The sequence below is a fragment of the Equus asinus genome, chromosome 9 (assembly GCF_041296235.1).
Source record: "Equus asinus isolate D_3611 breed Donkey chromosome 9, EquAss-T2T_v2, whole genome shotgun sequence".
Lineage (NCBI taxonomy): Eukaryota > Metazoa > Chordata > Mammalia > Perissodactyla > Equidae > Equus > Equus asinus.
Genome location: NC_091798.1, coordinates 73185131 through 73198022, shown reverse-complemented (window position 1 = coordinate 73198022; position 12892 = coordinate 73185131). Strand labels below are relative to the sequence as shown.

Here is a 12892-nt window from a genome sequence, read left to right as displayed (position 1 = left end):
TATGCAATTCTCACAAAAATTACAGTGAAATTTTCAAGACAGAAGATTATGCAAAGTTTGAGTTCCTCAGAGAGATGAATTTCCAAAAAATCCACCAGAAGTTATCGTTGAAGATGAGGATGGGAAGATACAGGGAAGACTAAAATCTCTTCACTTCTTTCTTGTCTCTAATTTCGCCTATATACTTCAGAACATTCTTACAGGATTATTTGACTCAAAGCACTCTCGGAAACTTAATTCCAACCATTCATATTCTCAAAAATTACTGACAAAATGTCTTCAAATTTATTAATACTATATACCAGGCACTGAACTGTTCTGTGTGCATTTTCTTATTTAATCTTTATAAAAGCTTAGCACTATCAACCCCGTTTTGTACATTAGAAGACTAGCATAGACAGGTGGTTATTTTGGGCAAGATCATCCAGCTAATAAATAATGGTACAGAAATTTTAACCTAGATATATCCAACTCCACTTAAATATAGTTGTGTTAAATTTACTATGTAACTGATAGTCACATTAAACTTAACCTTCCAAAAAGGTTTCTCTTTTATTCTGTCCCACAGCCATGAGTGGTATTGTTGCTCACCTGATGTCTCTATACACTTTCTAAAAGTTTAACTGTTAACCATGGGAAACAGAGCTCCCAAATATCTAATTCAAACCACTTCTTTAGTATCCTACATAATTCTTTTTTTGTTTTTCATAAATCATTCAAAATAGAATGTACCACATACTGGAACTCAAAGTCTTTACCCAACAATGTAAACAGACACAGTCAGCTACCTTATTTTCCTCCATATGACTATAGTTTCTTTCCCCTGAACTTTAGCCTCCTAACAATTGTATTATTTTATGCTGTCAAAAGCCTTCATGCTTCCTTTCCTAATATGCCAAGGTCACTTTCTCAATTATTTTCCTTTCTCGGTGGGTCATGATTTAGCAAGCACTACTCATATCATACACAAGTAAAGAAATAGAAGGCCCCAATCCCCATATGATCTAATTATATAAAAATTTGGCTAGCTATTATGCTAAACGTGCCTTTTGACCTGAAGAAAATATTTCTAAGATGTTTCATTCACCGAGAAGGATAAATGAGATGCATCAAAAGTTCCTTAACTAATTGAGAAATGCTTGAGTGATCTTGTCTATTTGACTGCTACCTACTGGGACACATTTTCTGTATGGTGTGAAAGAAACTTTGGAGTCTAATCAGGAAGGTGGAACATTTTTAAGCAAGGTACTTTAAAGAATAGTGTCATTGAAATGAGCTTCAAAAAGGGAAACGCAAAAAACGTGATCAAAGATTTAAGCAAAAAGATATTTTTAAAGCAGAGAGATAAAATTAATTTAATTAGACCATGTTATTGAGGGAGATAAAAATCTCTAGTCTGAAGCTAGAGGAAGATAGGCTACTATATTTCTTTATCTTCGTTTAAGCATTAAAGCGTACCTACTATAGATGATGGATGTACTTCTGCCTGGTGGTTGGGAGATAGAGGGGTTTGATTTCATGAGGTATGTGTGGTACACGTTTGTAAGCTAGTTCATTTCTACCCCTTCCGCGAATGCTACTCCAGCAAAGATTCATGTGATCACTTCCTTCTGGGGCTCAGTGAGATGCAGGAGATCTAAGTTTTATGGGATGGATAGTTAAATGGTTGCACTATGTTCTAAATGATGGCAAGGGCCATTTAGCTTTGAATAGAGAACCTGGTGGATGGAAAAAATGTGCCTCTGACCTTGGCTAGCCATCTTACAGTGTCTGGTCAGGATTACAACCGAGTCCTGGAGTGACACAAGTCTGAAAGCAGAGCCTACTAGCTGTTCTCATTAACATTATTAAGTGTGGTAGAACTATAGGTTGATTTATTTTTGTATACAAAGGGTAGCGAAAGACTTGAGGCAGAGAAAATACCCAAAACTTGTCAGTCTTGTTGATAATATAATAGTCAAATAAAGAATGTTTCTGTACATAAAATAAGGATGCAACAGATAACTAAAATTAATGAACAATCTTCAAATCATTTTATGCTCAGATCTTCTTTCAGTGAATTCTTGTAAAGGAGGAAAGAGCTATGGGAGAGAGGAGAGGATGTTCCATTCCACTAAGCCAGGTGAGGGGAGAGCACTAAGAGAAATGTTCTCAGTGACACAAAATACTTAGCAGAGTTTTGTTCTTTTGTTAGATTGCTCAGCTGTACATCGATGGACTCTCTTTGTGCCATCCCCGGAGTGTAGCAAAGTGAGAAATCCCTTTGGAGAAGCTGAATTGTGTACCTGTGATTTTGAAGGCATGACTGAGCGTGAAAATTCCAAATGCAGAGGACTGATGGAGCGCCTGAGATGGCAGGGAGAAAGGGGAGGTTTTGTATCACCTTGCAAAGCTAATTAAGGAGAGCTTCAAGAAAATCACCCGTAGAAATTAGGAGTGCATTCACGAAGGGGAGATTGGCATCCCATTTCCAGGTTGGATATTGGTTCATGGAGCAGGTTGCTGATGTATTCTGTACCGATTTGAGCAGTGAGTAAGATAATGCAACGTAATATGAGGGCAGAGAGAGAATGATACTGCAGCTTGAATCTTTTGAAAGAGGAATCTAAGATGCAGATTAGCATGCGGGCCACTTATTAGAGAGTGTTCTTGGGAGTACGCCTATGCAAGAGAGAGAAAGGAAGCAGAATTGGGCAGAAGGAGAAGACAGACTGCACTGCAAACCCGACGGAGGTCTCCTCTGTTGAACTGCAGCAGGTCATCAGAGCTGTCCTGAGATGAGTTGAAGGGGCTGAGCCTTTATATCTCTGCACTGATTAGTCATTGGGCAGGCTGCTCCTGGAAAGAAGGGAGACCTTGGGCAAGATAGTTTTTTTCTTAGATGAACTAATCCTTAAAAACAGCTGATAGCTGATGGCTGCTTCCTGGCATCACTTGCAGCAGCTGGGAGAATAAATTGTTGATTTCAGACCTGAGATCTGGATAATGCATTATGATGTCCACCACACCAGTTCAGTCCTCAAAGCTACAGAGGGGTGCATTATAAGGGTCCTCCAGAGAAACAGAATAAACAGGATGGAGATATATATGTGTATATACATACATATATATGTATATACATAACGTATATATATATATATATATGTACACACAACACAGGATGTATATATATAATTATATATTAATATCATTAGATATCAATATATTATATATTATATATTTTATGTACTATGTTATATGTGATACATGTATAAAATATATATGTATATATTATATATGTAACATCAATATATGTGTATATTGTATATTTTATATATTGCATATATGATATATGTGATATATATCATATATTCCATATATAATATTATCATATGCTATATATATATATATGGAAAGAGAGAGAAAGATTTATTTTAAAAAATTGGCTTATGTGATTGTTCAGGATCCATGAGCCCAACATCTGATGGCAGTAGTCTGGCAGGCTGGAGACTCAGGAAGGGTTTCAGTTCTAGTCCAAGGGCAGCCTGCTGGCAGAATTCCTCTTGCTGGAGGTAGGTCAGTCTTTATTCTAGTAAGATTTTCAACTGATTAGATGAGGCCCACTCACATCATAGAGGATAATCTGCTTCACTCAAAATCCACAGATTTAATGTCAATCTCACCCAAAGACACCTTCACAGGAATATGTAAAATAATGTTTGACCAAATATGTGGTCAGCATTGCCCAGCTTGCCACATAAGATTTAAGTTTCCCCATACAATTAACCATCACAAGGGGTGTCTAATGAATTATGGTACAGTTAGTCTAATAATGTAGAAACTTTGATCTTAATAATGTGGAAACAGAGGTAAACTTTTAAAATTAGTCATACTTAATATAAAATTGTTCAACATTATAAGAGTAGCCAATATAAAGCCATATGTGTGTCTAAAACAAATTTTCATATTAATATATACACCATACCTACATTTATTTCTTTAGAATATGGAAAGAAATTTTCCTTTTGCCTCTGCTGCAGCCATGAATATACTCAGGCTTCGGAATAGGCTTGCCTCCAGAGTTCTGTGCTCTGCCAAAAAGGTCTGACTGGATCCCAAGAAGACCAATGAAACTGTCAATTCTAACTCCCATCAGCAGATCCGGATGCTGATCAAAGAAGGGTTGATCACCCTAGGACTGTCCACTCCTGGGCTTGAAGCAGGAAAAATAGTTTGGCCCTCTAGAAGGCTAGGCATATATTGTCATAAGTAAGTGAATGCTTATGCCAATGCTAGAATGCCTGACAAGGTAACCTGGATAAAGGGGATGAGAATGCTGCTGCTCAGAAGATACTGTGAATCTAAGACGATTGACTACCACCTGTATCACAGTCTGTACCAGAAGGTGAAGGGGAATGTGTTCAAAATCAAGCAGATTCTCTTGAACACATCTGCAAGCTGAAGGCAGACAAGGCCCACAAGAAGCTCCTGGCTAACCGGGCTGAGACCCACAGGTCTCAGACCAAGGAAGCATACAAGCGCCAGAAGAGCAACTCCCAGCCAAGGAGGAGGAAATCATCAAAATTCTGCCTGAGGTGGAAGAGACTAAGAAATAAAACTTTCCCTCTCTTGTGTGTACATAGAGGCCTCAGCAATTGCACAGATAAATAAAACAAGCCTCTATCTGCCTGTCCGTACCCCTCCCAAAAAAGGAGAGTATGGAAAGAAGGCCATAATGCTTTAACCTCTAGGGGATGTCTGTGATGGTCCATTAGTTGCCTTATGGGTACTAATGCTTCTCTCCCTGACAAGATGCTTAGGCCATCACTGTGGATTGAATCTGGTATGAGGGCTCTCAAAAGAGCACGGTCCAGGGTTTCTAGCCAGAGATCTGTCAATATTACTAGCACACATGCTGTCTCTGCTAGCTACACCCCTTTGGCTAAGGTTTCATGTGTAGACGAATTGCATGTCTCTACTGTGTTAACACTGATTTAATGTAGTGGCCCTCATTAGGAACTCAGTAGCTCTCATTTGTAGGTGCTGATAAGGTATTGTTGCCAGAAGTGGGATTTAGAATCCTCATTTATACACACGTGCACAGACAGAGAGTCATGTATGAGTTTTCTGTGTAAGAAGAGCACAGGGTAGAGGGAACCAGTCCTGAGCCGTCTTGAGCCTTACTCAAGAAAGTTGTCTGCTAGCAAGAGTATTCTCACAGCAAAAGGGTATTCTCACAGAAGCTGTGAAGCAGGTAAGGAGAGACCCTTTGGAAGTTCTCTCTCACGTGAGGATACATTTTACAAGAAAACACCTTATTTCCTAAATGCCATTGAAAATATTAACAATTACAGTAGGGAATAGACTCATAATAGCAAGATCCAGGTTGAAAACCAAAATTAGAGGGATTAATGAAGGACATTACCAGGAAGAAAGAAGATTCTAGATAATAGATGGTATGATCAAGAGCATGCATAATCTTAGCATTCTGGTGAAGTCATTAGTCAATAAAAAGTAAGAAAATTAAAAAACCCAAAGTCTTCACAAAGAAAATCATGATCAAAACACAAGAAAAACTGTAGCATGGTATTGCATAATTATTTAAATAAAAAGCCTAAAAAAGGTAGTTCTTTTGCCATTTTCTTTTGAAGTAAACTCTTTTGACTCTGGCTTCCATTCTCTCTTTTTACATTCAATTACACTAAATAGTTATGTACAGAAAAGTAGTTATATAACTATAACTACAATCACCACTGATAAGTTTTTAAATTCTCTGAGAAAAACTACAGAAAAAGCACAGAAGGTTTAATGAGTGTATGGAAAAAATGCAAATGACATATTTTTCAATGACAAACATCTTATAGGTGACAAAATTTTATGATGGCTACAGAGGAAGAAGATTAGAGAGGAATCCAGAGGAGTTGATTTCTTAAACTGAATAGAAAGTCAAGACATACTAGCTTGATAAAACAAGAAATAGATATAAGTATTATATTGAATCATTATCCTGGAAAGACGCAACAGAGATGGCAAGAATATAGAATCCTAGTGTATCTGAGTGGCTGTGACATAATACTGTCTGAGTAGCTGTCTGCTATGAGAGAAGCTCTTCTTCTGCTGGCCCTTCTATATCACTCTTTACCTGCTCTTTTCCCATTCTGATGGTAAGGAACTTAGCTTTCTTACTTTTTGATTGACCTTTTCAGCTGTTCGTTCACATCACTGAATCTGAGATCCCGTGACCTAGATATTTATGAATAGAGATATTAAACTAATCCTAAATTTTGTATTCCCCCCTCTTAGTTCTAGTATTTATTATTTGTTTTGGCCAGGAAAGTAATTTTTCAAAGTTACTGAGGACAGCCTTTTATTTTCTGATTATCATGAAAGAGTGAGAGAAAGGTTTTTAAGATCCTATATCCTTCATCATTTTGTTACTGATAGAAGCTTAGAGGAATATCGATAAAGTTTCTTTATTTTTGATTAAATAATGGAAACTGTAGTGTGTTGAATCTCCAACCTTCAAATATTCATAGAATGGAATACATTTTTAAAGGTATCCATTTAGATGGATGATTCCTTATTGATTTAGATGACAAAGTCCAGAGGTCTCAATTGCTGGTCACTTGCCAAAAGATTCTGGAGTATTATCCAGCTCTTGGTCTTTGAAGAGAAAGATAGTTAGCAATATATTTCTTGAGTCAAAGAATTTAGGTTTTAATTGGGAGAGATATTAGAATAACATAAGTAAATAGAGTTCAAGGATTCATCTTTGGGCTCATTCTTTTGGAACACTTACCACATAGTGGCTGCAAACATTTCTGACATGATTAATCATTACATAAGGATTCTGTTTACTTTGGGTACTGCTAATCATGTTTTCTTTGTGGCTGAATACTAGCCAGTGAAGTTGATTCTTTTCCAAATTACAGACTGTGTAAACCTTGTCACCCTCTTCACAGTAAAACAAAGGAATGAAGTTACAAGGTCTTTATTTTTCAGTCAAATAATGTATGATTGATAACTTGAATCAACATTGGAATCAAAGTATAAAGAGTCCTAGACCCATCAAAAAGCATTGAAAGCAAGGAAATTTACGGGTAAATTTCTAAATCACTACCAGGGCAGATTGCCAGTCTCCATTATAGAAGTCAATTACCAGGGATGTTTTGGCTGAAACAGTGAGGAGGGATGTCGATTCTGTCGTATAGTGCAACAATATCCCATTTAGTTCCAGTTGGATGTGTTTGGCAACTTCTCCCATGTGTGCTGGTTTAATACACTATACCTCACATAGCCATCTGGTCTCTACCACGAGGAAGGAGAAAATTACCTACAATTTAAATAGGTTCATTCTTTGTTGTCAGGCAGAGATCCTTCTGGACTCCAATGACTTGAAATCCCTTTGCCCTTCTTTTTACCCTGAATCTCACATATCCTCTTATAATTCAAGCTAAGTGTGTATGTGTTTTGTGTGTGTGCATGGAAGTGTGTGTGTGAAGTTTTGTGTCTGTAAAGGGAAGTGGGGTTCATCTTTTTTAAGAAATGGAAATTTTATTTTGCGAGTCAAGATTTTTCCAATATAATGTTGTCACAAAAATGTATATGCAAAATGTTTAAGTGAATTTTGCTTTTAAGTGAGTGAATTTGAGACATTTTTCAATATCCTCTTAAAATCCATCTTGGTTCAAAAAGAGAAACATTTCTGTAACACTTTTAAATTTACCAACAGGCTTCCCATAATGTATGTCTAACACATCATGACAAATGAAATGTTAAATATGAAAAATCTATAAAAAATATTTTCTGCATGGAGTAATATAAGTTTATATATTTTGAGTTTTACATAGTCAAAGTGAGTTCTTCAATTTAAAGGAAATTAAAAATGTGAGGAAATGTCTTTCATATTTGCCCACATATTTACCTTTTTTGGCACTCTTCATAGCTTTGTGTAGATCCAAGTTTCCATCATGAGCTGTTTTCCAGAACTTCCTTTAACGTTTTCTAGAGCGCAGATCTGCTGATATCAAACCCTCTCAGCTTATCTGAATTCATCATTATTTAACCTTAATTTTTTAATGACCTGGAAGTATACTTATTGTTTAATGATAAATTTATACATAGTGTATGTTTCCATTTTTGTTATTAAACCTATAAAGGTGCAGAAGAAAAGATTTTGTATCAAAAAGTAACTGTAGTTATCTTCAGATGAAGGAATTATAACTGATTTTTTGACTTCTTTCTGTGCATCTAAATTGTTTCATGTTGTAATATTCTTCCTTTTGTTATTGTTTTAAAATACATGTAACATAATATTTACCATTTTTACTATTTGTAAGTGTACCATTCAATGGCATTAACTATATTCACAATGCTGTGTCCATCACCACGATTCATATCCAAACCATTTTCATCATCCCCAACAAAAACTCTGTACTTATTAAACAACAAACCTCCCTTTCCGATTTCCCCCAGACCCTGGCAACTTCTATTCTACTTTCTATCTCTATGAATTTGCCTGTTCTAGGTACTTCATATAAGTGGAATTATACAATATTTGTCCTCTGTGTTGGGCTTATTTTACCAAGAATAATGTTCTCAAAGTCCATCCATGTTGTAGCATATATCAAAATTTCATTCCTTTTATGGCTGAGAAAAATATTTTCAAATTTTAATTTTTTAAACTTATATGTTCATGGACATTTCCGTAATGACTAAAGGATAAGACAACTGAAAATATTTTATTAGTAAAGACTTTGCCTCTGAACTCTATCAGTCATCATTCAATTTAAGGTAAATACATATGTGTATCCTTATGATTTAGGAGACAGTGTTCTATTTATATGACTGTGTACAGAGCAAACTCTGTCCTTGTCTTCTCCTCTACCTCTAATGCATGCAGTCTGAGACAGCCATGCATTGGGAAGTAACTTCTTAAAATGCTGTAGTTTACTTACTAAATTCAGTAAATATGGGATTTTTTTTAACAAAAAGGTTGTTATATAGCTATTATATACTAGGCACTCACAGGTAAAAAGTATTTTAAGTCATAAGCCGTGCTTTCCAAATGCTCATTGTTTAGTAGAGGAGAGAGATAAATAAGCAATTCTAACACAGTGGAAAATCAGTCCTACAGTGGAGTCAGAAAGCACTGTGGCAGTAGACAGTAGAGTGTGACCAGTTGACTAGGGAAGAGGAAATACTTTGCAAAGACGTAACCCATAAGCTGTGTCAGGAAGGATCAATAGCATCTCTTCAGTTTAAGGAGACGGAAGGGCTGTTCTAGGCAGAGAAACACACATGCAAAGCTATTAGCACAGCATGAAGAAAGACTGGTCAGAAATTTAGCATAGTAGGAGACAGAAGTATGTAGAGAAGTGGAATAGTAGAGATGAGATATCAATTTTCAAATTAAAATGTTGAAGGTAACTATAAACAGCAGTTTCTTTTTCTGAAAAAGAAAAATAAAACATTAAATGAATTTAAACAGTAATGCTTTATTTTAAGCATGTTTTACTCTAATTAAAGTAGGGATCTTTTGCTTTACTGTTTTTTTTTTTTTTTTAGTTCTTTTTGAAGGCAATGTAGTCTAATTGAAAGATCGTAAACTTTGGAGTTTTAACCTTTAATTCTATCACTAATTAGCTTGATGTCTTGGGTGAGTAACTGCAAATTTACCAAGATGAAAATAAAAGTGTCTCTGAAGATTACCCACACCCACAAAGATTTGCTCCTATGTTTTCTTCTAAGAGTTCTACAGTTTTAGCTCCTACATTTAGGTCTATGAACCACTTTGACTTAATGTTTATATGTGGTATCAGGGTGGGAGAGGGTCTAGTTTCATTCTTTTACATGTGAATATCCCCTCATCTCAACACTATTTGTTGAAAAGACTCTTTTTTCCTCTAAGTGACTTGGCAACCTTCTTGAGAATAAATTGACCATAAATGTAAGGATTCTGGACTCCCAATTTTATCCCATTGGTCTACATATGTATCCATATGCCAATACTACAGTGACTGCTTTTCTTTCTATGTATGGGTTACATTTTCCTGTTTCTTTGTGTGTCTTCTAATTTTGTTGTTGAAAACCGGACTTTTAAAACAGCAGAACGCCAGGGTTTTCTCATTGCCACTACTTGTTATTGTTGTTGCTCTTTTTAAAGTAAATTTCCTGGACTTTAGGACTTTAGGAAATTAAGTTTGTGTTTGTCATATGTGGACAAAACTTAGTCTCTGCTAAGTTAACTTTCTGTTTCCTAATGATTGAGCAGAGGTTTTCCTAACTGGATTGAACTGATAAGTCTCTCACCCTTTGCTGAAAGGCTCTGTGTGTGCTGTTGCATGCTTTAATGCCACTGAGAGCTACTCATGGTGGGCCTTCTCAGCTGAGACAATGGATGAGTAAGTCACCATGGAAAGTGGACGCAGGAGTAGGGCACCAGCGTGATCTGGAACTCTGTGAGGCCTGTATTGAGGGCACCATCAAAATGCAGAGAGGCAGTGATGGAGTACTCACTCTCTCCAATCAACTGGTTGAAGTTGCTGTAGGTAGGTTGCTCAGTGTCCAGGTTGTAGCTGCAGATATCATAGATTGCCTCATTGTATACTATGAAAACACAATCAAGTGCTCCAGGGGGTGTGATTGATTAAACTGGAATTGTAGGATTCTACATTTCTTTGGACACTTGGGAGGCTGGGTAGATAGCAAACGTCAATTTGCATTTCTTGCTATAGTCAACAGAAAGCTACTCCATCATCAGGGAAGTGAATCTGAGTCAGTACCATCTGTCAAAGCTATGGAAGTTCAGGAAACTCTGAAGCCAGGTGCACTGGTCAAATCTGCCTTAGCTTGCAGTTTCTCCTTGTACAGAGCCTCAATGTCAGCCAGTGTCAGAAATTACAGCCTTTTCAGGTCTTTCTCATGTATATGCATTGCCCTACACATGAATATAGCCTTCTATATTCCCACGAAAATGTTGAAACTTTTCAAAGCTTGGACATCTCATTTCCAAATATTCTTTTTAAGTTTTTTTTTTTTTTTTTTTTGCCAGCCTCTTGTTTGTCCCAACTGATGTTACTGCTTCAGGCAGCTGTGGTTTGAAACAATTGCCACTGATTGTTTTCTACAAATGCTTTGAGGTCTGGACTTCCTTCACTGAGTCAGGTCAAATAAAGACAAGCCCTGTGAATGGGGCTTTTCCAAGGAGTTTACAGATAGGTCAAATAATGACAATTCTCTGTGGATGAGATTTTTTTGGGGGGAGAGTCTTTAGCCCATTTTACCCCTACACTTGCTGCTAAAATGCTGATTTTCTTACGCACTTTGATTCCAAGGCTGCTGCTTTTTAGGGTTCTATGGAACTGGGAAAAGAGGGATGGGAATAGTGTAATTTAAAACTCTATATAATGTGTTCTTACTGAGATTCAGGCATTTTTCTACAGTAAGCACTCCTGGGATTGTTGTAAGCCTTTGGTTAATTTCAATAGTTCTGAAAAAGTTAATTTTGATAATTCTTTTTCCCAGTTTTCTCATTGCTTTTGTAGAGGAGCTGACTTTTAGAGGTCCTTATTCCATCATTCTGGAAGTGTTTCTTTTAATATAGATTTTCAAATATCTATTGTGTGGTAAGTAAGTTTTGTGCTATGTGATTAACAAAACAAAATCCCTGTCCTTACCTTCAAATTGAATCAAATTACTTTGTGCTATGGAAACTGATATTGATCTCATTTGTTCCTTTTGGTCCTGTAGGAGAATAAGACAGAGTCCAAAGAAAATAACAAATAACAATGCTGGTTTGTTTGCATTCTACTTTTTCTAGATTTGTTCCCTTCCAAAGATGCATGGCTTTTTTTCTCCGTGGGCAAGTGAAGCTTTGCAGTGTTAATTTAGTGTTTCTTTAATGTTAAGGGTATATATATGCTTTGTTTCTGACCTATCCTTAATGTCTAGTGATGTCTAGCACAGGACATATGTTCTTGAATGATGCAAAAACTATGTTCAATAGAAAAAGAAGGGGAAGAGATGAGCTGTGGAACTGATAATCATTTCTTAGTGAAGCAGTACAAAAATGTTGAGACAGCACTGTCCTTAATTATGTCTTATCTCCACATAATAAGTCTTGAAGTGCATGCTGTCCTGTTAGCAAAGGCCAGCCTTTTTCCTTCGAGATCCCTTGAGTGGTAGCAGGTGCAGGACAACTGGAGGGATACCATGCTGTCTGTTCCTGGCCATAGCTTGATTGAGAAGTTAATTTTAGGCTACAAATTAATTAGAAATTTCTTCTCTGCCATGAATAAGGAAACCACTGAACATCATCAAAAATCGTTCTGTTTCCTTTTATGTCACACAGATTAGAAATGCATCTTATCATGTTATTTTCCTAAATAAGTTAAATGAGTCATCTAACACTTGAGAGTTTAGATTTAGCTCAATGAGAAGTCTCACATCTCTTTTCATTTACATATGATTTTCAGAGGAATGGGAAGTACACTTTTAAAATGCCAGGTTTAACAACATTCCATATCAGTATGCATATAATTCTCAGTTTTGTAGCTGTTCCTCAATTGGTTGGGACCGAGTGAGCGAAGCACACAGACTAGTACTTTATTATACTATCATTACCAAGTTCTTTTCTTCTACCTCTGAGAGATCATAAACGTATCAATTTTTTTTCCTCCTTTGTATATTGTCTTTTAAAGGTAGCATATCATTATAGCTGCTATCCTGAAAGAGCCATTTGCCTCTTGGGACTTTTGTATCTATCGTCCATAAAGACATTGCTGAGTGATGAATACACTCATGACATTCAAAGAGGAGACATATATTTAGGTCACACATTTCCATGGAAGATGAATCCAAGTGCATTCTTGACTAAAATACCACTTCCCTTTGATTTTCTTTGAATAATCGA

At 36.4% G+C, this 12892-nt stretch overlaps 1 pseudogene; it reads left to right on the top strand.

Moving 5' to 3' along the window:
• The first annotated feature begins 4021 nt into the window (after positions 1-4021).
• Positions 4022-4595, top strand: LOC106848102 (large ribosomal subunit protein eL19-like; annotated as a pseudogene).
• Positions 4596-12892: the final 8297 nt, after the last annotated feature.